This window comes from Scyliorhinus torazame, chromosome 25 (genome assembly GCF_047496885.1).
Source record: "Scyliorhinus torazame isolate Kashiwa2021f chromosome 25, sScyTor2.1, whole genome shotgun sequence".
Taxonomy (NCBI): domain Eukaryota; kingdom Metazoa; phylum Chordata; class Chondrichthyes; order Carcharhiniformes; family Scyliorhinidae; genus Scyliorhinus; species Scyliorhinus torazame.
The window spans coordinates 23561797-23584857 of NC_092731.1; positions in this window are offsets into that span (position 1 = coordinate 23561797).

A 23061-nucleotide genomic window follows, 5' to 3' on the forward strand; every position below is an offset into this window, starting at 1 on the left:
ATTCAGGGTGAGGATCACTCACTGTGTAACTGTACAGAGTCACTGTTTATTCAGCAGGGTGAGGATCACTCACTGTGTAACTGTACAGAGTCACAGTTTATTCAGCAGGGTGAGGATCACTCACTGTGTAACTGTACAGAGTCGCTGTTTATTCAGCAGGGTGAGGATCACTCACTGTGTAACTGTACAGAGTAACTGTTTATTCAGCAGGGTGAGGATCACTCACTGTGTAACTGCACAGAGTCACTGTTTATTCAGCAGGGTGAGGATCACTCACTGTGTATCTGTACAGAGTGACTGTTTATTCAGCAGGGTGAGGATCACTCACTGTGTAACTGTACAGAGTCAGTGTTTATTCAGCAGGGTGAGGATCACTCACTGTGTAACTGTACAGAGTCACTGTTTATTCAGCAGGGTGAGGATCACTCACTGTGTAACTGTACAGAGTGACTGTTTATTCAGCAGGGTGAGGATCACTCACTGTGTAACTGTACAGAGTCACTGTTTATTCAGCAGGGTGAGGATCACTCACTGTGTAACTGTACAGAGTGACTGTTTATTCAGCAGGGTGAGGATCACTCACTGTGTAACTGTACAGAGTCACTGTTTATTCAGGGTGAGGATCACTCACTGTGTAACTGTACAGAGTCACTGTTTATTCAGCAGGGTGAGGATCACTCACTGTGTAACTGTACAGAGTCGCTGTTTATTCAGCAGGGTGAGGCTCACTCACTGTGTAACTGTACAGAGTCACTGTTTATTCAGCAGGGTGAGGATCACTCACTGTGTAACTGTACAGAGTCACTGTTTATTCAGCAGTGTGAGGATCACTCACTGTGTAACTGTACAGAGTCACTGTTTATTCAGCAGGGTGAGGATCACTCACTGTGTAACTGTACAGAGTAACTGTACAGAGTCACTGTTTATTCAGCAGAGTGAGGATCACTCACTGTGTAACTGTACAGAGTCACTGTTTATTCAGCAGGATGAGGATCACTCACTGTGTAACTGTACAGTGTCACTGTTTATTCAGCAGGGTGAGGATCACTCACTGTGTAACTGTACAGAGTCACTGTTTATTCAGCAGAGTGTGGATCACTCACTGTGTAACTGGACAGAGTCACTGTTTATTCAGCAGGGTGAGGATCACTCACTATGTAACTGTACAGAGTAACTGTTTATTCAGCAGGGTGAGGATCACTCACTGTGTAACTGTACAGAGTGACTGTTTATTCAGCATGGTGAGGATCACTCACTGCGTAACTGTACAGAGTGACTGTTTATTCAGCATGGTGAGGATCACTCACTGTGTAACTGTACAGAGTGACTGTTTATTCAGCAGGGTGAGGATCGCTCACTGTGTAACTGTACAGAGTCACTGTTTATCAGCAGGGTGAGGATCGCTCACTGTGTAACTGTACAGAGTCACTGTTTATTCAGCAGGGTGAGGATCACTCACTGTGTAACTGTACAGAGTCACTGTTTATTCAGCAGGGTGAGGATCACTCACTGTGTAACTGTACAGAGTCACTGTTTATTCAGCAGCTTGAGGATCACTCACTGTGTAACTGTACAGAGTCACTGTTTATTCAGCAGGGTGAGGATCACTCACTGTGTAACTGTACAGAGTCACTGTTTATTCAGCAGGGTGCGGGTCACTCACTGTGTAACTGTACAGAGTCACTGTATATTCAGCAGGGTGAGGATCACTCACTGTGTAACTGTACAGAGTCACTGTTTATTCAGCAGGGTGTGGATCACTCACTGTGTAACTGTACAGAGTCACTGTTTATTCAGCAGGGTGAGGATCACTCACTGTGTAACTGTACAGAGTCACTGTTTATTCAGCAGGGTGAGGATCACTCACTGTGTAACTGTACAGAGTCACTGTTTATTCAGCAGGGTGAGGATCACTCACTGTGTAACTGTACAGAGTCACTGTTTATTCAGCAGGGTGAGGATCACTCACTGTTTAACTGTACAGAGTCACTGTTTATTCAGCAGGGTGAGGATCACTCACTGTGTAACTGTACAGAGTGACTGTTTATTCAGCAGGGTGAGGATCACTCACTGTGTAACTGTACAGAGTGACTGTTTATTCAGCAGGGTGAGCATCACTCACTGTGTAACTACAGAGACACTGTTTATTCAGCAGGGTGAGGATCACTCACTGTGTAACTGTACAGAGTGACTGTTTATTCAGCATGGCGAGGATCACTCACTGTGTAACTGTACAGAGTCACTGTTTATTCAGGGTGAGGATTACTCACTGTGTAACTGTACAGAGTCACTGTTTATTCAGCAGGGTGAGGATCACTCACTGTGTAACTGTACAGAGTCACTGTTTATTCAGCAGGGTGAGGATCACTCACTGTGTAACTGTACAGAGTGACTGTTTATTCAGCAGGGTGAGGATCACTCACTGTGTAACTGGAGAGAGTGACTGTTTATTCGGCAGGGTGAGGATCACTCACTGTGTAACTGTACAGAGTCACTGTTTATTCAGCAGGGTGAGGATCACTCACCGTGTAACTGTACAGATTCACTGTTTATTCAGGGTGAGGATCACTCACTGTGTAACTGTACAGAGTCACTGTTTATTCAGCAGGGTGAGGATCACTCACTGTGTAACTGTACAGAGTCACTGTTTATTCAGCAGGGTGAGGATCACTCACTGTGTAACTGTACAGAGTCGCTGTTTATTCAGCAGGGTGAGGATCACTCACTGTGTAACTGTACAGAGTAACTGTTTATTCAGCAGGGTGAGGATCACTCACTGTGTAACTGCACAGAGTCACTGTTTATTCAGCAGGGTGAGGATCACTCACTGTGTATCTGTACAGAGTGACTGTTTATTCAGCAGGGTGAGGATCACTCACTGTGTAACTGTACAGAGTCAGTGTTTATTCAGCAGGGTGAGGATCACTCACTGTGTAACTGTACAGAGTCACTGTTTATTCAGCAGGCTGAGGATCACTCACTGTGTAACTGTACAGAGTGACTGTTTATTCAGCAGGGTGAGGATCACTCACTGTGTAACTGTACAGAGTCACTGTTTATTCAGCAGGGTGAGGATCACTCACTGTGTAACTGTACAGAGTGACTGTTTATTCAGCAGGGTGAGGATCACTCACTGTGTAACTGTACAGAGTCACTGTTTATTCAGGGTGAGGATCACTCACTGTGTAACTGTACAGAGTCACTGTTTATTCAGCAGGGTGAGGATCACTCACTGTGTAACTGTACAGAGTCGCTGTTTATTCAGCAGGGTGAGGCTCACTCACTGTGTAACTGTACAGAGTCACTGTTTATTCAGCAGGGTGAGGATCACTCACTGTGTAACTGTACAGAGTCACTGTTTATTCAGCAGTGTGAGGATCACTCACTGTGTAACTGTACAGAGTCACTGTTTATTCAGCAGGGTGAGGATCACTCACTGTGTAACTGTACAGAGTCACTGTTTATTCAGCAGTGTGAGGATCACTCACTGTGTAACTGTACAGAGTCACTGTTTATTCAGCAGGGTGAGGATCACTCACTGTGTAACTGTACAGAGTGACTGTTTATTCAGCAGGGTGAGGATCACTCACTGTGTAACTGTACAGAGTCACTGTTTATTCAGCAGGGTGAGGATCACTCACTGTGTAACTGTACAGAGTGACTGTTTATTCAGCAGGGTGAGGATCACTCACTGTGTAACTGTACAGAGTAACTGTACAGAGTCACTGTTTATTCAGCAGAGTGAGGATCACTCACTGTGTAACTGTACAGAGTCACTGTTTATTCAGCAGGATGAGGATCACTCACTGTGTAACTGTACAGTGTCACTGTTTATTCAGCAGGGTGAGGATCACTCACTGTGTAACTGTACAGAGTGACTGTTTATTCAGCAGGTTGAGGATCACTCACTGTGTAACTGTACAGGGTCACTGTTTATTCAGCAGGGTGAGGATCACTCACTGTGTAACTGTACAGAGTGACTGTTTATTCAGCAGGGTGAGGATCACTCACTGTGTAACTGTACAGAGTCACTGTTTATTCAGCAGAGTGTGGATCACTCACTGTGTAACTGTACAGAGTCACTGTTTATTCAGCAGGGTGAGGATCACTCACTGTGTAACTGTACAGAGTCACTGTTTATTCAGCAGCTTGAGGATCACTCACTGTGTAACTGTACAGAGTCACTGTTTATTCAGCAGGGTGAGGATCGCTCACTGTGTAACTGGACAGAGTCACTGTTTATTCAGCAGGGTGAGGATCACTCACTGTGTAACTGTACAGAGTCACTGTTTATTCAGCAGGGTGAGGATCACTCACTGTGTAACTGTACAGAGTCACTGTTTATCAGCAGGGTGAGGATCGCTCACTGTGTAACTGTACAGAGTCACTGTTTATTCAGCAGGGTGAGGATCACTCACTGTGTAACTGTACAGAGTCACTGTTTATTCAGCAGGGTGAGGATCACTCACTGTGTAACTGTACAGAGTCACTGTTTATTCAGCAGCTTGAGGATCACTCACTGTGTAACTGTACAGAGTCACTGTTTATTCAGCAGGGTGAGGATCACTCACTGTGTAACTGTACAGAGTCACTGTTTATTCAGCAGGGTGCGGGTCACTCACTGTGTAACTGTACAGAGTCACTGTATATTCAGCAGGGTGAGGATCACTCACTGTGTAACTGTACAGAGTCACTGTTTATTCAGCAGGGTGTGGATCACTCACTGTGTAACTGTACAGAGTCACTGTTTATTCAGCAGGGTGAGGATCACTCACTGTGTAACTGTACAGAGTCACTGTTTATTCAGCAGGGTGAGGATCACTCACTGTGTAACTGTACAGAGTCACTGTTTATTCAGCAGGGTGAGGATCACTCACTGTGTAACTGTACAGAGTCACTGTTTATTCAGCAGGGTGAGGATCACTCACTGTTTAACTGTACAGAGTCACTGTTTATTCAGCAGGGTGAGGATCACTCACTGTGTAACTGTACAGAGTGACTGTTTATTCAGCAGGGTGAGGATCACTCACTGTGTAACTGTACAGAGTGACTGTTTATTCAGCAGGGTGAGGATCACTCACTGTGTAACTACAGAGACACTGTTTATTCAGCAGGGTGAGGATCACTCACTGTGTAACTGTACAGAGTGACTGTTTATTCAGCATGGCGAGGATCACTCACTGTGTAACTGTACAGAGTCACTGTTTATTCAGGGTGAGGATTACTCACTGTGTAACTGTACAGAGTCACTGTTTATTCAGCAGGGTGAGGATCACTCACTGTGTAACTGTACAGAGTCACTGTTTATTCAGCAGGGTGAGGATCACTCACTGTGTAACTGTACAGAGTGACTGTTTATTCAGCAGGGTGAGGATCACTCACTGTGTAACTGGAGAGAGTGACTGTTTATTCGGCAGGGTGAGGATCACTCACTGTGTAACTGTACAGAGTCACTGTTTATTCAGCAGGGTGAGGATCACTCACCGTGTAACTGTACAGATTCACTGTTTATTCAGGGTGAGGATCACTCACTGTGTAACTGTACAGAGTCACTGTTTATTCAGCAGGGTGAGGATCACTCACTGTGTAACTGTACAGAGTCACTGTTTATTCAGCAGGGTGAGGATCACTCACTGTGTAACTGTACAGAGTCGCTGTTTATTCAGCAGGGTGAGGATCACTCACTGTGTAACTGTACAGAGTAACTGTTTATTCAGCAGGGTGAGGATCACTCACTGTGTAACTGCACAGAGTCACTGTTTATTCAGCAGGGTGAGGATCACTCACTGTGTATCTGTACAGAGTGACTGTTTATTCAGCAGGGTGAGGATCACTCACTGTGTAACTGTACAGAGTCAGTGTTTATTCAGCAGGGTGAGGATCACTCACTGTGTAACTGTACAGAGTCACTGTTTATTCAGCAGGGTGAGGATCACTCACTGTGTAACTGTACAGAGTGACTGTTTATTCAGCAGGGTGAGGATCACTCACTGTGTAACTGTACAGAGTCACTGTTTATTCAGCAGGGTGAGGATCACTCACTGTGTAACTGTACAGAGTGACTGTTTATTCAGCAGGGTGAGGATCACTCACTGTGTAACTGTACAGAGTCACTGTTTATTCAGGGTGAGGATCACTCACTGTGTAACTGTACAGAGTCACTGTTTATTCAGCAGGGTGAGGATCACTCACTGTGTAACTGTACAGAGTCGCTGTTTATTCAGCAGGGTGAGGATCACTCACTGTGTAACTGTACAGAGTCACTGTTTATTCAGCAGGGTGAGGATCACTCACTGTGTAACTGTACAGAGTCACTGTTTATTCAGCAGTGTGAGGATCACTCACTGTGTAACTGTACAGAGTCACTGTTTATTCAGCAGGGTGAGGATCACTCACTGTGTAACTGTACAGAGTCACTGTTTATTCAGCAGTGTGAGGATCACTCACTGTGTAACTGTACACAGTCACTGTTTATTCAGCAGGGTGAGGATCACTCACTGTGTAACTGTACAGAGTGACTGTTTATTCAGCAGGGTGAGGATCACTCACTGTGTAACTGTACAGAGTCACTGTTTATTCAGCAGGGTGAGGATCACTCACTGTGTAACTGTACAGAGTGACTGTTTATTCAGCAGGGTGAGGATCACTCACTGTGTAACTGTACAGAGTAACTGTACAGAGTCACTGTTTATTCAGCAGAGTGAGGATCACTCACTGTGTAACTGTACAGAGTCACTGTTTATTCAGCAGGATGAGGATCACTCACTGTGTAACTGTACAGTGTCACTATTTATTCAGCAGGGTGAGGATCACTCACTGTGTAACTGTACAGAGTGACTGTTTATTCAGCAGGTTGAGGATCACTCACTGTGTAACTGTACAGGGTCACTGTTTATTCAGCAGGGTGAGGATCACTCACTGTGTAACTGTACAGAGTGACTGTTTATTCAGCAGGGTGAGGATCACTCACTGTGTAACTTTACAGAGTCACTGTTTATTCAGCAGAGTGTGGATCACTCACTGTGTAACTGGACAGAGTCACTGTTTATTCAGCAGGGTGAGGATCACTCACTATGTAACTGTACAGAGTAACTGTTTATTCAGCAGGGTGAGGATCACTCACTGTGTAACTGTACAGAGTGACTGTTTATTCAGCATGGTGAGGATCACTCACTGCGTAACTGTACAGAGTGACTGTTTATTCAGCATGGTGAGGATCACTCACTGTGTAACTGTACAGAGTGACTGTTTATTCAGCAGGGTGAGGATCGCTCACTGTGTAACTGTACAGAGTCACTGTTTATCAGCAGGGTGAGGATCGCTCACTGTGTAACTGTACAGAGTCACTGTTTATTCAGCAGGGTGAGGATCACTCACTGTGTAACTGTACGGAGTCACTGTTTATTCAGCAGGGTGAGGATCACTCACTGTGTAACTGTACAGAGTCACTGTTTATTCAGCAGCTTGAGGATCACTCACTGTGTAACTGTACAGAGTCACTGTTTATTCGGCAGGGTGAGGATCACTCACTGTGTAACTGTACAGAGTCACTGTTTATTCAGCAGGGTGCGGGTCACTCACTGTGTAACTGTACAGAGTCACTGTATATTCAGCAGGGTGAGGATCACTCACTGTGTAACTGTACAGAGTCACTGTTTATTCAGCAGGGTGTGGATCACTCACTGTGTAACTGTACAGAGTCACTGTTTATTCAGCAGGGTGAGGATCACTCACTGTGTAACTGTACAGAGTCACTGTTTATTCAGCAGGGTGAGGATCACTCACTGTGTAACTGTACAGAGTCACTGTTTATTCAGCAGGGTGAGGATCACTCACTGTGTAACTGTACAGAGTCACTGTTTATTCAGCAGGGTGAGGATCACTCACTGTTTAACTGTACAGAGTCACTGTTTATTCAGCAGGGTGAGGATCACTCACTGTGTAACTGTACAGAGTGACTGTTTATTCAGCAGGGTGAGGATCACTCACTGTGTAACTGTACAGAGTGACTGTTTATTCAGCAGGGTGAGGATCACTCACTGTGTAACTACAGAGACACTGTTTATTCAGCAGGGTGAGGATCGCTCACTGTGTAACTGTACAGAGTGACTGTTTATTCAGCAGGGCGAGGATCACTCACTGTGTAACTGTACAGAGTCACTGTTTATTCAGGGTGAGGATTACTCACTGTGTAACTGTACAGAGTCACTGTTTATTCAGCAGGGTGAGGATCACTCACTGTGTAACTGTACAGAGTCACTGTTTATTCAGCAGGGTGAGGATCACTCACTGTGTAACTGTACAGAGTGACTGTTTATTCAGCAGGGTGAGGATCACTCACTGTGTAACTGGAGAGAGTGACTGTTTATTCGGCAGGGTGAGGATCACTCACTGTGTAACTGTACAGAGTCACTGTTTATTCAGCAGGGTGAGGATCACTCACCGTGTAACTGTACAGATTCACTGTTTATTCAGGGTGAGGATCACTCACTGTGTAACTGTACAGAGTCACTGTTTATTCAGCAGGGTGAGGATCACTCACTGTGTAACTGTACAGAGTCACTGTTTATTCAGCAGGGTGAGGATCACTCACTGTGTAACTGTACAGAGTCGCTGTTTATTCAGCAGGGTGAGGATCACTCACTGTGTAACTGTACAGAGTCACTGTTTATTCAGCAGGGTGAGGATCACTCACTGTGTAACTGCACAGAGTCACTGTTTATTCAGCAGGGTGAGGATCACTCACTGTGTATCTGTACAGAGTGACTGTTTATTCAGCAGGGTGAGGATCACTCACTGTGTAACTGTACAGAGTCAGTGTTTATTCAGCAGGGTGAGGATCACTCACTGTGTAACTGTACAGAGTCACTGTTTATTCAGCAGGGTGAGGATACCTCACTGTGTAAATGTACAGAGTGACTGTTTATTCAGCAGGGTGAGGATCACTCACTGTGTAACTGTACAGAGTCACTGTTTATTCAGCAGGGTGAGGATCACTCACTGTGTAACTGTACAGAGTGACTGTTTATTCAGCAGGGTGAGGATCACTCACTGTGTAACTGTACAGAGTCACTGTTTATTCAGGGTGAGGATCACTCACTGTGTAACTGTACAGAGTCACTGTTTATTCAGCAGGGTGAGGATCACTCACTGTGTAACTGTACAGAATCGTTGTTTATTCAGCAGGGTGAGGATCACTCACTGTGTAACTGTACAGAGTCACTGTTTATTCAGCAGGGTGAGGATCACTCACTGTGTAACTGTACAGAGTCACTGTTTATTCAGCAGTGTGAGGATCACTCACTGTGTAACTGTACAGAGTCACTGTTTATTCAGCAGGGTGAGGATCACTCACTGTGTAACTGTACAGAGTCACTGTTTATTCAGCAGTGTGAGGATCACTCACTGTGTAACTGTACACAGTCACTGTTTATTCAGCAGGGTGAGGATCACTCACTGTGTAACTGTACAGAGTGACTGTTTATTCAGCAGGGTGAGGATCACTCACTGTGTAACTGTACAGAGTCACTGTTTATTCAGCAGGGTGAGGATCACTCACTGTGTAACTGTACAGAGTGACTGTTTATTCAGCAGGGTGAGGATCACTCACTGTGTAACTGTACAGAGTAACTGTACAGAGTCACTGTTTATTCAGCAGAGTGAGGATCACTCACTGTGTAACTGTACAGAGTCACTGTTTATTCAGCAGGGTGAGGATCACTTACTGTGTAACTGTACAGAGTCACTGTTTATTCAGCAGGGTGAGGATCACTCACTGTGTAACTGTACTGAGTGACTGTTTATTCAGCAGGGTGAGGATCACTCACTGTGTAACTGTACAGAGTCACTGTATATTCAGCAGAGTGAGGATCACTCACTGTGTAACTGTACAGAGTCACTGTTTATTCAGCAGGGTGAGGATCACTCACTGTACAGATTCACTGTTTATTCAGCAGGGTGAGGATCACTCACTGTGTAACTGTACAGAGTCACTGTTCATTCAGGAGGGTGAGGATCACTCACTGTGTATCTGTACAGAGTCACTGTTTATTCAGCAGTGTGAGGATCACTCACTGTGTAACTGTACAGAGTAACTGTTTATTCAGCAGGGTGAGGAGCACTCACTGTGTAACTGTACAGAGTCACTGTTTATTCAGCAGGATGAGGATCACTCACTGTGTATCTGTACAGAGTCACTGTTTATTCAGCAGGATGAGGATCAGTCACTGTGTAACTGTACAGAGTCACTGTTTATTCAGCAGGGTGAGGATCACTCACTGTGTAACTGTACAGAGTCACTGTTTATTCAGCAGGATGAGGATCACTCACTGTGTAACTGTACAATGTCACTGTTTATTCAGCAGGGTGAGGATCACTCACTGTGTAACTGTACAGAGTGACTGTTTATTCAGCAGGGTGAGGATCACTCACTGTGTAACTGTACAGAGTGACTGTTTATTCAGCAGGGTGAGGATCACTCACTGTGTAACTGTACAGAGTGACTGTTTATTCAGCATGGTGAGGATCACTCACTGCGTAACTGTACAGAGTCACTGATTATTCAGCAGGGTAAGGATCACTCACATTGTAACTGTACAGAGTGACTGTTTATTCAGCAGGGTGAGGATCACTCACTGTGTAACTGTGCAGAGTGACTGTTTATTCAGCAGGGTGAGGATCGCTCACTGTGTAACTGTACAGAGTCACTGTTTATCAGCAGGGTGAGGATCGCTCACTGTGTAACTGTACAGAGTCACTGTTTATTCAGCAGGGTGAGGATCACTCACTGTGTAACTGTACAGAGTCACTGTTTATTCAGCAGGGTGAGGATCACTCACTGTGTAACTGTACAGAGTCACTGTTTATTCAGCAGCTTGAGGATCACTCACTGTGTAACTGTACAGAGTCACTGTTTATTCAGCAGGGTGAGGATCACTCACTGTGTAACTGTACAGAGTCACTGTTTATTCAGCAGGGTGCGGGTCACTCACTGTGTAACTGTACAGAGTCACTGTATATTCAGCAGGGTGAGGATCACTCACTGTGTAACTGTACAGAGTCACTGTTTATTCAGCAGGGTGTGGATCACTCACTGTGTAACTGTACAGAGTCACTGTTTATTCAGCAGGGTGAGGATCACTCACTGTGTAACTGTACAGAGTCACTGTTTATTCAGCAGGGTGAGGATCACTCACTGTGTAACTGTACAGAGTCACTGTTTATTCAGCAGGGTGAGGATCACTCACTGTGTAACTGTACAGAGTCACTGTTTATTCAGCAGGGTGAGGATCACTCACTGTTTAACTGTACAGAGTCACTGTTTATTCAGCAGGGTGAGGATCACTCACTGTGTAACTGTACAGAGTGACTGTTTATTCAGCAGGGTGAGGATCACTCACTGTGTAACTGTACAGAGTGACTGTTTATTCAGCAGGGTGAGGATCACTCACTGTGTAACTACAGAGACACTGTTTATTCAGCAGGGTGAGGATCGCTCACTGTGTAACTGTACAGAGTGACTGTTTATTCAGCAGGGCGAGGATCACTCACTGTGTAACTGTACAGAGTCACTGTTTATTCAGGGTGAGGATTACTCACTGTGTAACTGTACAGAGTCACTGTTTATTCAGCAGGGTGAGGATCACTCACTGTGTAACTGTACAGAGTCACTGTTTATTCAGCAGGGTGAGGATCACTCACTGTGTAACTGTACAGAGTGACTGTTTATTCAGCAGGGTGAGGATCACTCACTGTGTAACTGGAGAGAGTGACTGTTTATTCGGCAGGGTGAGGATCACTCACTGTGTAACTGTACAGAGTCACTGTTTATTCAGCAGGGTGAGGATCACTCACCGTGTAACTGTACAGATTCACTGTTTATTCAGGGTGAGGATCACTCACTGTGTAACTGTACAGAGTCACTGTTTATTCAGCAGGGTGAGGATCACTCACTGTGTAACTGTACAGAGTCACTGTTTATTCAGCAGGGTGAGGATCACTCACTGTGTAACTGTACAGAGTCGCTGTTTATTCAGCAGGGTGAGGATCACTCACTGTGTAACTGTACAGAGTCACTGTTTATTCAGCAGGGTGAGGATCACTCACTGTGTAACTGCAAAGAGTCACTGTTTATTCAGCAGGGTGAGGATCACTCACTGTGTATCTGTACAGAGTGACTGTTTATTCAGCAGGGTGAGGATCACTCACTGTGTAACTGTACAGAGTCAGTGTTTATTCAGCAGGGTGAGGATCACTCACTGTGTAACTGTACAGAGTCACTGTTTATTCAGCAGGGTGAGGATCACTCACTGTGTAACTGTACAGAGTGACTGTTTATTCAGCAGGGTGAGGATCACTCACTGTGTAACTGTACAGAGTCACTGTTTATTCAGCAGGGTGAGGATCACTCACTGTGTAACTGTACAGAGTGACTGTTTATTCAGCAGGGTGAGGATCACTCACTGTGTAACTGTACAGAGTCACTGTTTATTCAGGGTGAGGATCACTCACTGTGTAACTGTACAGAGTCACTGTTTATTCAGCAGGGTGAGGATCACTCACTGTGTAACTGTACAGAGTCACTGTTTATTCAGCAGTGTGAGGATCACTCACTGTGTAACTGTACAGAGTCACTGTTTATTCAGCAGGGTGAGGATCACTCACTGTGTAACTGTACAGAGTCACTGTTTATTCAGCAGTGTGAGGATCACTCACTGTGTAACTGTACACAGTCACTGTTTATTCAGCAGGGTGAGGATCACTCACTGTGTAACTGTACAGAGTGACTGTTTATTCAGCAGGGTGAGGATCACTCACTGTGTAACTGTACAGAGTCACTGTTTATTCAGCAGGGTGAGGATCACTCACTGTGTAACTGTACAGAGTGACTGTTTATTCAGCAGGGTGAGGATCACTCACTGTGTAACTGTACAGAGTAACTGTACAGAGTCACTGTTTATTCAGCAGAGTGAGGATCACTCACTGTGTAACTGTACAGAGTCACTGTTTATTCAGCAGGGTGAGGATCACTTACTGTGTAACTGTACAGAGTCACTGTTTATTCAGCAGGGTGAGGATCACTCACTGTGTAACTGTACTGAGTGACTGTTTATTCAGCAGGGTGAGGATCACTCACTGTGTAACTGTACAGAGTCACTGTATATTCAGCAGAGTGAGGATCACTCACTGTGTAACTGTACAGAGTCACTGTTTATTCAGCAGGGTGAGGATCACTCACTGTACACATTCACTGTTTATTCAGCAGGGTGAGGATCACTCACTGTGTAACTGTACAGAGTCACTGTTCATTCAGGAGGGTGAGGATCACTCACTGTGTATCTGTACAGAGTCACTGTTTATTCAGCAGTGTGAGGATCACTCACTGTGTAACTGTACAGAGTAACTGTTTATTCAGCAGGGTGAGGAGCACTCACTGTGTAACTGTACAGAGTCACTGTTTATTCAGCAGGATGAGGATCACTCACTGTGTATCTGTACAGAGTCACTGTTTATTCAGCAGGATGAGGATCAGTCACTGTGTAACTGTACAGAGTCACTGTTTATTCAGCAGGGTGAGGATCACTCACTGTGTAACTGTACAGAGTCACTGTTTATTCAGCAGGATGAGGATCACTCACTGTGTAACTGTACAATGTCACTGTTTATTCAGCAGGGTGAGGATCACTCACTGTGTAACTGTACAGAGTGACTGTTTATTCAGCAGGGTGAGGATCACTCACTGTGTAACTGTACAGAGTGACTGTTTATTCAGCAGGGTGAGGATCACTCACTGTGTAACTGTACAGAGTGACTGTTTATTCAGCATGGTGAGGATCACTCACTGCGTAACTGTACAGAGTCACTGATTATTCAGCAGGGTAAGGATCACTCACATTGTAACTGTACAGAGTGACTGTTTATTCAGCAGGGTGAGGATCACTCACTGTGTAACTGTGCAGAGTGACTGTTTATTCAGCAGGGTGAGGATCACTCACTGTGTAACTGTACAGAGTCACTGTTTATTCAGCAGTGTGAGGATCACTCACTGTGTAACTGTACAGAGTCACTGTTTATTCAGCAGCATGAGGATCACTCACTGTGTAACTCTACAGAGTCACTGTTTATTCAGCAGGGTGAGGATCACTCACTGTGTAACTGTACTGAGTGACTGTTTATTCAGCAGGGTGAGGATCACTCACTGTGTAACTGTACAGAGTCACTGTTTATTCAGCAGAGTGAGGATCACTCACTGTGTAACTGTACAGAGTCACTGTTTATTCAGCAGGGTGAGGATCACTCACTGTGTAACTCTACAGAGTCACTGTTTATCAGCAGGGTGAGGATCGCTCACTGTGTAACTGTACAGAGTCACTGTTTATTCAGCAGGGTGAGGATCACTCACTGTGTAACTGTACAGAGTCACTGTTTATTCAGCAGGGTGAGGATCACTCACTGTGTAACTGTACAGAGTCACTGTTTATTCAGCAGAGTGAGGATCACTCACTGTGTAACTGTACAGAGTCACTGTTTATTCAGCAGGGTGAGGATCACTCACTGTACAGAGTCACTGTTTATTCAGCAGGATGAGGATCACTCACTGTGTAACTGTACAGGGTCACTCTTTAGTCAGCAGGGTGAGGATCATTCACTGTGTAACTGTACAGAGTGACTGTTTATTCAGCAGGGTGAGGATCACTCACTGTGTAACTGTACTGAGTCACTGTTTATTCAGCAGGGTAAGGACACTCACTGTGTAACTGTACAGAGTCACTGTTTATTCAGCAGGGTGAGGGTCACTCACTGTGTAACTGTACAGAGTGACTGTTTATTCAGCAGGGTGAGGATCACTCACTGTGTAACTGTACAGAGTGACTTTTTATTCAGCATGGTGAGGATCACTCACTGTGTAACTGTACTGAGTGACTGTTTATTCAGCATGGTGAGGATCACTCACTTTGTAACTGTACAGAGTGACTGTTTATTCAGCAGGGTGAGGATCGCTCACTGTGTAACTGTACAGAGTCACTGTTTATCAGCAGGGTGAGGATCGCTCACTGTGAAACTGTACAGAGTCACTGTTTATTCAGCAGGGTGAGGATCACTCACTGTGTAACTGTACAGAGTCACTGTTTATTCAGCAGGGTGAGGATCACTCACTGTGTAACTGTACAGAGTCACTGTTTATTCAGCAGGATGAGGAGCACTCACTGTGTAACTGTACAGAGTCACTGTTTATTCAGCAGTGTGAGGATCACTCACTGTGTAACTGTACAGAGTCACTGTTTATTCAGCAGGGTGCGGGTCACTCACTGTCTAACTGTACAGAGTCACTGTTTATTCAGCAGTGTGAGGATCACTCACTGTGTAACTGTACAGGGTCACTGTTTATTCAGCAGGGTGAGGATCAATCACTGTGTAACTGTACAGAGTGACTGTTTATTCAGCAGGGTGAGGATCACTCACTGTTTAACTGTACCGAGTCACTGTTTATTCAGCAGGGTGAGGATCACTCACTGTGTAACTGTACCGAGTGACTGTTTATTCAGCAGGGTGAGGATCACTCACTGTGTAACTGTACAGAGTCACTGTTTATTCAGCAGGGTGAGGATCACTCACTGTGTAACTGTACAGAGTCACTGTTTATTCAGCAGGGTGAGGATCACTCACTGTGTAACTGTACAGAGTGACTGTTTATTCAGCAGAGTGAGGATCACTCACTGTTTAACTGTACCGAGTCACTGTTTATTCAGCAGGGTGAGGATCACTCACTGTGTAACTGTACCGAGTGACTGTTTATTCAGCAGGGTGAGGATCACTCACTGTGTAACTGTACAGAGTCACTGTTTATTCAGCAGGGTAAGGATCACTCACTGTGTAACTGTACAGAGTCACTGTTTATTCAGCAGGGTGAGGATCACTCACTGTGCAACTGTACAGAGTCACTGTTTATTCAGCAGGGTGAGGATCACTCACTGTGTAACTGTACAGAGTGACTGTTTATTCAGCATGGTGAGGATCACTCACTGTGTAACTGTACAGAGTGACTGTTTATTCAGCAGGGTGAGGATCACTCACTGTGTAACTGTACAGAGTGACTGTTTATTCAGCAGGGTGAGGATCACTCACTGTGTAACTGTACAGAGTCACTGTTTATTCAGCAGGGTGAGGATCACTCACTGTGTAACTGTACAGAGTCACTGTTTATTCAGCAGGGTAAGGACACTCACTGTGTAACTGTACAGAGTCACTGTTCATTCAGCAGGGTGAGGGTCACTCACTGTGTAACTGTACAGAATGACTGTTCATTCAGCAGGGTGAGGATCACTCACTGTGTAACTGTACAGAGTAACTGTTTATTCAGCAGTTTAAGGATCCCTCACTGTAACTGTAGGAAGTGACTGTTTATTCAGCAGGGTGAGGATCACTCACTGTGTAACTGTACAGAGTGACTGTTTATTCAGCAGTGTGAGGATCACTCACTGTGTAACTGTACAGAGTGACTGTTTATTCAGCAGGGTGAGGATCACTCACTGTGTAACTTTACAGAGTCACTGTTTATTCAGCAGGGTGAGGATCACTCACTGTGTAACTGTACAGAGTCACTGTGTATTCAGCAGAGTGAGGATCACTCACTGTGTAACTGTACAGAGTCACTGTGTATTCAGCAGAGTGAGGATCACTCACTGTGTAACTGTACAGAGTCACTGTTTATTCAGCAGAGTGAGGATCACTCACTGTGTAACTGTACAGAGTCACTGTTTATTCAGCAGGGTGAGGATCACTCACTGTGTAACTGTACAGAGTAACTGTTTATTCAGCAGGGTGAGGACCACTCACTGTGTAACTGTGCAGAGTCACTGTTTATTCAGCAGGGTGAGGATCACTCACTGTGTAACTGTACAGTGTCACTGTTTATTCAGCAGGGTAAGGATCACTCACTGTGTAACTGTACAGAGTCACTGTTTATTCAGCAGCGTGAGCATCACTCACTGTGTAACTGTACAGAGTCACTGTTTGTTCAGCAGGATAAGGATCACTCACTGTGTAACTGTACAGAGTCACTGTTTATTCAGGGTGAGGATCACTCACTGTGTAACTGTACAGAGTCACTGTTTATTCAGCAGGGTGAGGATCACTCACTGTGTAACTGAACAGAGTCACTGTTTATTCAGCAGAGTGAGGATCACTCACTGTGTAACTGTACAGAGTCACTGTTTATTCAGCAGGGTAAGGATCACTCACTGTGTAACTGTACAGAGTCACTGTTTATTCAGCAGGGTGAGGATCACTCACTGTGCAACTATACCGAGTCACTGTTTATTCAGTAGGGTGAGGATCACTCACTGTGTAACTGTACAGAGTGACTGTTTATTCAGCATGGTGAGGATCACTCACTGTGTAACTGTACAGAGTGACTGTTTATTCAGCAGAGTGAGGATCACTCACTGTGTAACTGTACAGAGTGACTGTTTATTCAGCAGGGTGAGGATCACTCACTGTGTAACTGTACAGAGTAACTGTTTATTCAGGGTGAGGATCACTCACTGTGTAACTGTACAGAGTCACTGTTTATTCAGCAGGGTGAGGATCACTCACTGTGTAACTGAACAGAGTCACTGTTTATTCAGCAGAGTGAGGATCACTCACTGTGTAACTGTACAGAGTCACTGTTTATTCAGCAGGGTAAGGATCACTCACTGTGTAACTGTACAGAGTCACTGTTTATTCAGCAGGGTGAGGATCACTCACTGTGCAACTATACCGAGTCACTGTTTATTCAGTAGGGTGAGGATCACTCACTGTGTAACTGTACAGAGTGACTGTTTATTCAGCATGGTGAGGATCACTCACTGTGTAACTGTACAGAGTGACTGTTTATTCAGCAGAGTGAGGATCACTCACTGTGTAACTGTACAGAGTGACTGTTTATTCAGCAGGGTGAGGATCACTCACTGTGTAACTGTACAGAGTAACTGTTTATTCAGCAGTTTAAGGATCCCTCACTGTAACTGTAGGAAGTGACTGTTTATTCAGCAGGGCGAGGATCACTCACTGTGTAACTGTACAGAGTGACTGTTTATTCAGCAGTGTGAGGATCACTCACTGTGTAACTGTACAGAGTCACTGTGTATTCAGCAGAGTGAGGATCACTCACTGTGTAACTGTACAGAGTCACTGTTTATTCAGCAGAGTGAGGATCACTCACTGTGTAACTGTACAGAGTCACTGTTTATTCAGCAGGGTAAGGATCACTCACTGTGGAACTGTACAGAGTCACTGTTTATTCAGCAGGGTGAGGATCACTCACTGTGTAACTGAACAGAGTCACTGTTTATTCAGCAGGGTGAGGATCACTCACTGTGTAACTGTACAGAGTCACTGTTTATTCAGCAGGGTGAGGATCACTCACTGTTTAACTGTACCGAGTCACTGTTTATTCAGCAGGGTGAGGATCACTCACTGTGTAACTGTACCGAGTGACTGTTTATTCACCAGGGTGAGGATCACTCACTGTGTAACTGTACAGAGTCACAGTTTATTCAGCAGGGTGAGGATCACTCACTGTGTGACTGTACAGAGTCACTGTGTATTCAGCAGAGTGAGGATCACTCACTGTGTAACTGTACAGAGTCACTGTGTATTCAGCAGAGTGAGGATCACTCACTGTGTAACTGTACAGAGTCACTGTTTATTCAGCAGAGTGAGGATCACTCACTGTGTAACTGTACAGAGTCACTGTTTATTCAGCAGGGTGAGGATCACTCACTGTGTAACTGTACAGAGTAACTGTTTATTCAGCAGGCTGAGGACCACTCACTGTGTAACTGTGCAGAGTCACTGTTTATTCAGCAGGGTGAGGATCACTCACTGTGTAGCTGTACAGTGTCACTGTTTATTCAGCAGGGTAAGGATCACTCACTGTGTAACTGTACAGAGTCACTGTTTATTCAGCAGCGTGAGCATCACTCACTGTGTAACTGTACAGAGTCACTGTTTGTTCAGCAGGATAAGGATCACTCACTGTGTAACTGTACAGAGTCACTGTTTATTCAGGGTGAGGATCACTCACTGTGTAACTGTACAGAGTCACTGTTTATTCAGCAGGGTGAGGATCACTCACTGTGTAACTGAACAGAGTCACTGTTAATTCAGCAGGGTGAGGATCACTCACTGTGAACTGTACAGAGTCACTGTTTATTCAGTAGGGTGAGGATCACTCACTGTGTAACTGTACCGAGTCACTGTTTATTCAGCAGGGTGAGGATCACTCACTGTGTAACTGTACCGAGTGACTGTTTATTCAGCAGGGTGAGGATCACTCACTGTGTAACTGTACAGAGTCACTGTTTATTCAGCAGGGTGAGGATCACTCTCTGTGTAACTGTACAGAGTCACTGTTTATTCAGCAGCTTGAGGATCACTCACTGTGTAACTGTACAGAGTGATTGTTTATTCAGCAGGGTGAGGATCACTCACTGTGTAACTGTACAGAGTCACTGTTTATTCAGGGTGAGGATCACTCACTGTGTAACTTTACAGAGTCACTGTTTATTCAGCAGGGTGAGGATCACTCACTGTGTAACTGTACAGAGTCACTGTGTATTCAGCAGAGTGAGGATCACTCACTGTGTAACTGTACAGAGTCACTGTGTATTCAGCAGAGTGAGGATCACTCACTGTGTAACTGTACAGAGTCACTGTTTATTCAGCAGAGTGAGGATCACTCACTGTGTAACTGTACAGAGTCACTGTTTATTCAGCAGGGTAAGGATCACTCACTGTGTAACTGTACAGAGTCACTGTTTATTCAGCAGGGTGAGGATCACTCACTGTGCAACTGTACAGAGTCACTGTTTATTCAGCAGGGTGAGGATCACTCACTGTGTAACTGTACAGAGTGACTGTTTATTCAGCAAGGTGAGGATCACTCACTGTGTAACTGTACAGAGTGACTGTTTATTCAGCAGGGTGAGGATCACTCACTGTGTAACTGTACAGAGTGACTGTTTATTCAGCAGGGTGAGGATCACTCACTGTGTAACTGTACAGAGTAACTGTTTATTCAGCAGTTTAAGGATCCCTCACTGTAACTGTAGGAAGTGACTGTTTATTCAGCAGGGTGAGGATCACTCACTGTGTAACTGAACAGAGTCACTGTTTATTCAGCAGGGTGAGGATCACTCACTGTGAACTGTACAGAGTCACTGTTTATTCAGTAGGGTGAGGATCACTCACTGTGTAACTGTACAGAGTAACTGTTTATTCTGCAGGGTGAGGATCACTCACTGTGGAACTGTACAGAGTCACTGCTTATTCAGCAGGGTGAGGATCATTCACTGTGTAACTGTACAGAGTCACTGTTTATTCAGCAGGGTGAGGATCACTCACTGTGTAACTGTACAGAGTCACTGTTTATTCAGCAGGGTGAGGATCACTCACTGTTTAACTGTACCGAGTCACTGTTTATTCAGCAGGGTGAGGATCACTCACTGTGTAACTGTACCGAGTGACTGTTTATTCAGCAGGGTGAGGATCACTCACTGTGTAACTGTACAGAGTCACTGTTTATTCAGCAGGGTGAGGATCACTCTCTGTGTAACTGTACAGAGTCACTGTTTATTCAGCAGCTTGAGGATCACTCACTGTGTAACTGTACAGAGTGATTGTTTATTCAGCAGGGTGAGGATCACTCACTGTGTAACTGTACAGAGTCACTGTTTATTCAGGGTGAGGATCACTCACTGTGTAACTTTACAGAGTCACTGTTTATTCAGCAGGGTGAGGATCACTCACTGTGTAACTGTACAGAGTCACTGTGTATTCAGCAGAGTGAGGATCACTCACTGTGTAACTGTACAGAGTCACTGTGTATTCAGCAGAGTGAGGATCACTCACTGTGTAACTGTACAGAGTCACTGTTTATTCAGCAGAGTGAGGATCACTCACTGTGTAACTGTACAGAGTCACTGTTTATTCAGCAGGGTAAGGATCACTCACTGTGTAACTGTACAGAGTCACTGTTTATTCAGCAGGGTGAGGATCACTCACTGTGTAACTGTACAGAGTGATTGTTTATTCAGCAGGGTGAGGATCACTCACTATGTAACTGTACAGAGTCACTGTGTATTCAGCAGAGTGAGGATCACTCACTGTGTAACTGTACAGAGTCACTGTGTATTCAGCAGAGTGAGGATCACTCACTGTGTAACTGTACAGAGTCACTGTTTATTCAGCAGAGTGAGGATCACTCACTGTGTAACTGTACAGAGTCACTGTTTATTCAGCAGGGTAAGGATCACTCACTGTGTAACTGTACAGAGTCACTGTTTATTCAGCAGGGTGAGGATCACTCACTGTGCAACTATACCGAGTCACTGTTTATTCAGCAGGGTGAGGATCACTCACTGTGTAACTGTACAGAGTGACTGTTTATTCAGCATGGTGAGGATCACTCACTGTGTAACTGTACAGAGTGACTGTTTATTCAGCAGAGTGAGGATCACTCACTGTGTAACTGTACAGAGTGACTGTTTATTCAGCAGGGTGAGGATCACTCACTGTGTAACTGTACAGAGTAACTGTTTATTCAGCAGTTTAAGGATCCCTCACTGTAACTGTAGGAAGTGACTGTTTATTCAGCAGGGCGAGGATCACTCACTGTGTAACTGTACAGAGTGACTGTTTATTCAGCAGTGTGAGGATCACTCACTGTGTAACTGTACAGAGTCACTGTGTATTCAGCAGAGTGAGGATCACTCACTGTGTAACTGTACAGAGTCACTGTTTATTCAGCAGAGTGAGGATCACTCACTGTGTAACTGTACAGAGTCACTGTTTATTCAGCAGGGTAAGGATCACTCACTGTGGAACTGTACAGAGTCACTGTTTATTCAGCAGGGTGAGGATCACTCACTGTGTAACTGAACAGAGTCACTGTTTATTCAGCAGGGTGAGGATCACTCACTGTGTAACTGTACAGAGTCACTGTTTATTCAGCAGGGTGAGGATCACTCACTGTTTAACTGTACCGAGTCACTGTTTATTCAGCAGGGTGAGGATCACTCACTGTGTAACTGTACCGAGTGACTGTTTATTCAGCAGGGTGAGGATCACTCACTGTGTAACTGTACAGAGTCACTGTTTATTCAGCAGGGTGAGAATCACTCACTGTGTAACTGTACAGAGTCACTGTTTATTCAGGAGCTTGAGGATCACTCACTGTGTAACTGTACAGAGTGATTGTTTATTCAGCAGGGTGAGGATCACTCACTGTGTAACTGTACAGAGTCACTGTTTATTCAGGGTGAGGATCACTCACTGTGTAACTTTACAGAGTCACTGTTTATTCAGCAGGGTGAGGATCACTCACTGTGTAACTGTGCAGAGTCACTGTGTATTCAGCAGAGTGAGGATCACTCACTGTGTAACTGTACAGAGTCACTGTGTATTCAGCAGAGTGAGGATCACTCACTGTGTAACTGTACAGAGTCACTGTGTATTCAGCAGAGTGAGGATCACTCACTGTGTAACTGTACAGAGTCACTGTTTATTCAGCAGAGTGAGGATCACTCACTGTGTAACTGTACAGAGTCACTGTTTATTCAGCAGGATGAGGATCACTCACTGTGTATCTGTACAGAGTCACTGTTTATTCAGCAGTGTGAGGATCACTCACTGTGTATCTGTACAGAGTCACTGTTTATTCAGCAGGGTGAGGATCACTCACTCTGTAACTGTACAGAGTCACTGTTTATTCAGCAGGATGAGGATCACTCACTGTGTAACTGTACAGGGTCACTGTTTATTCAGCGGGGTGAGGACCACTCACTGTGTAACTGTAAAGAGTGACTGTTTATTCAGCAGGGTGAGGATCACTCACTGTGTAACAGTACAGAGTCACTGTTTATTCAGCAGAGTGTGGATCACTCACTGTGTAACTGTACAGAGTCACTGTTTATTCAGCAGGGTGAGGATCACTCACTGTGTAACTGTACAGAGTAACTGTTTATTCAGCAGGGTGAGGACCACTCACTGTGTAACTGTGCAGAGTCACTGTTTATT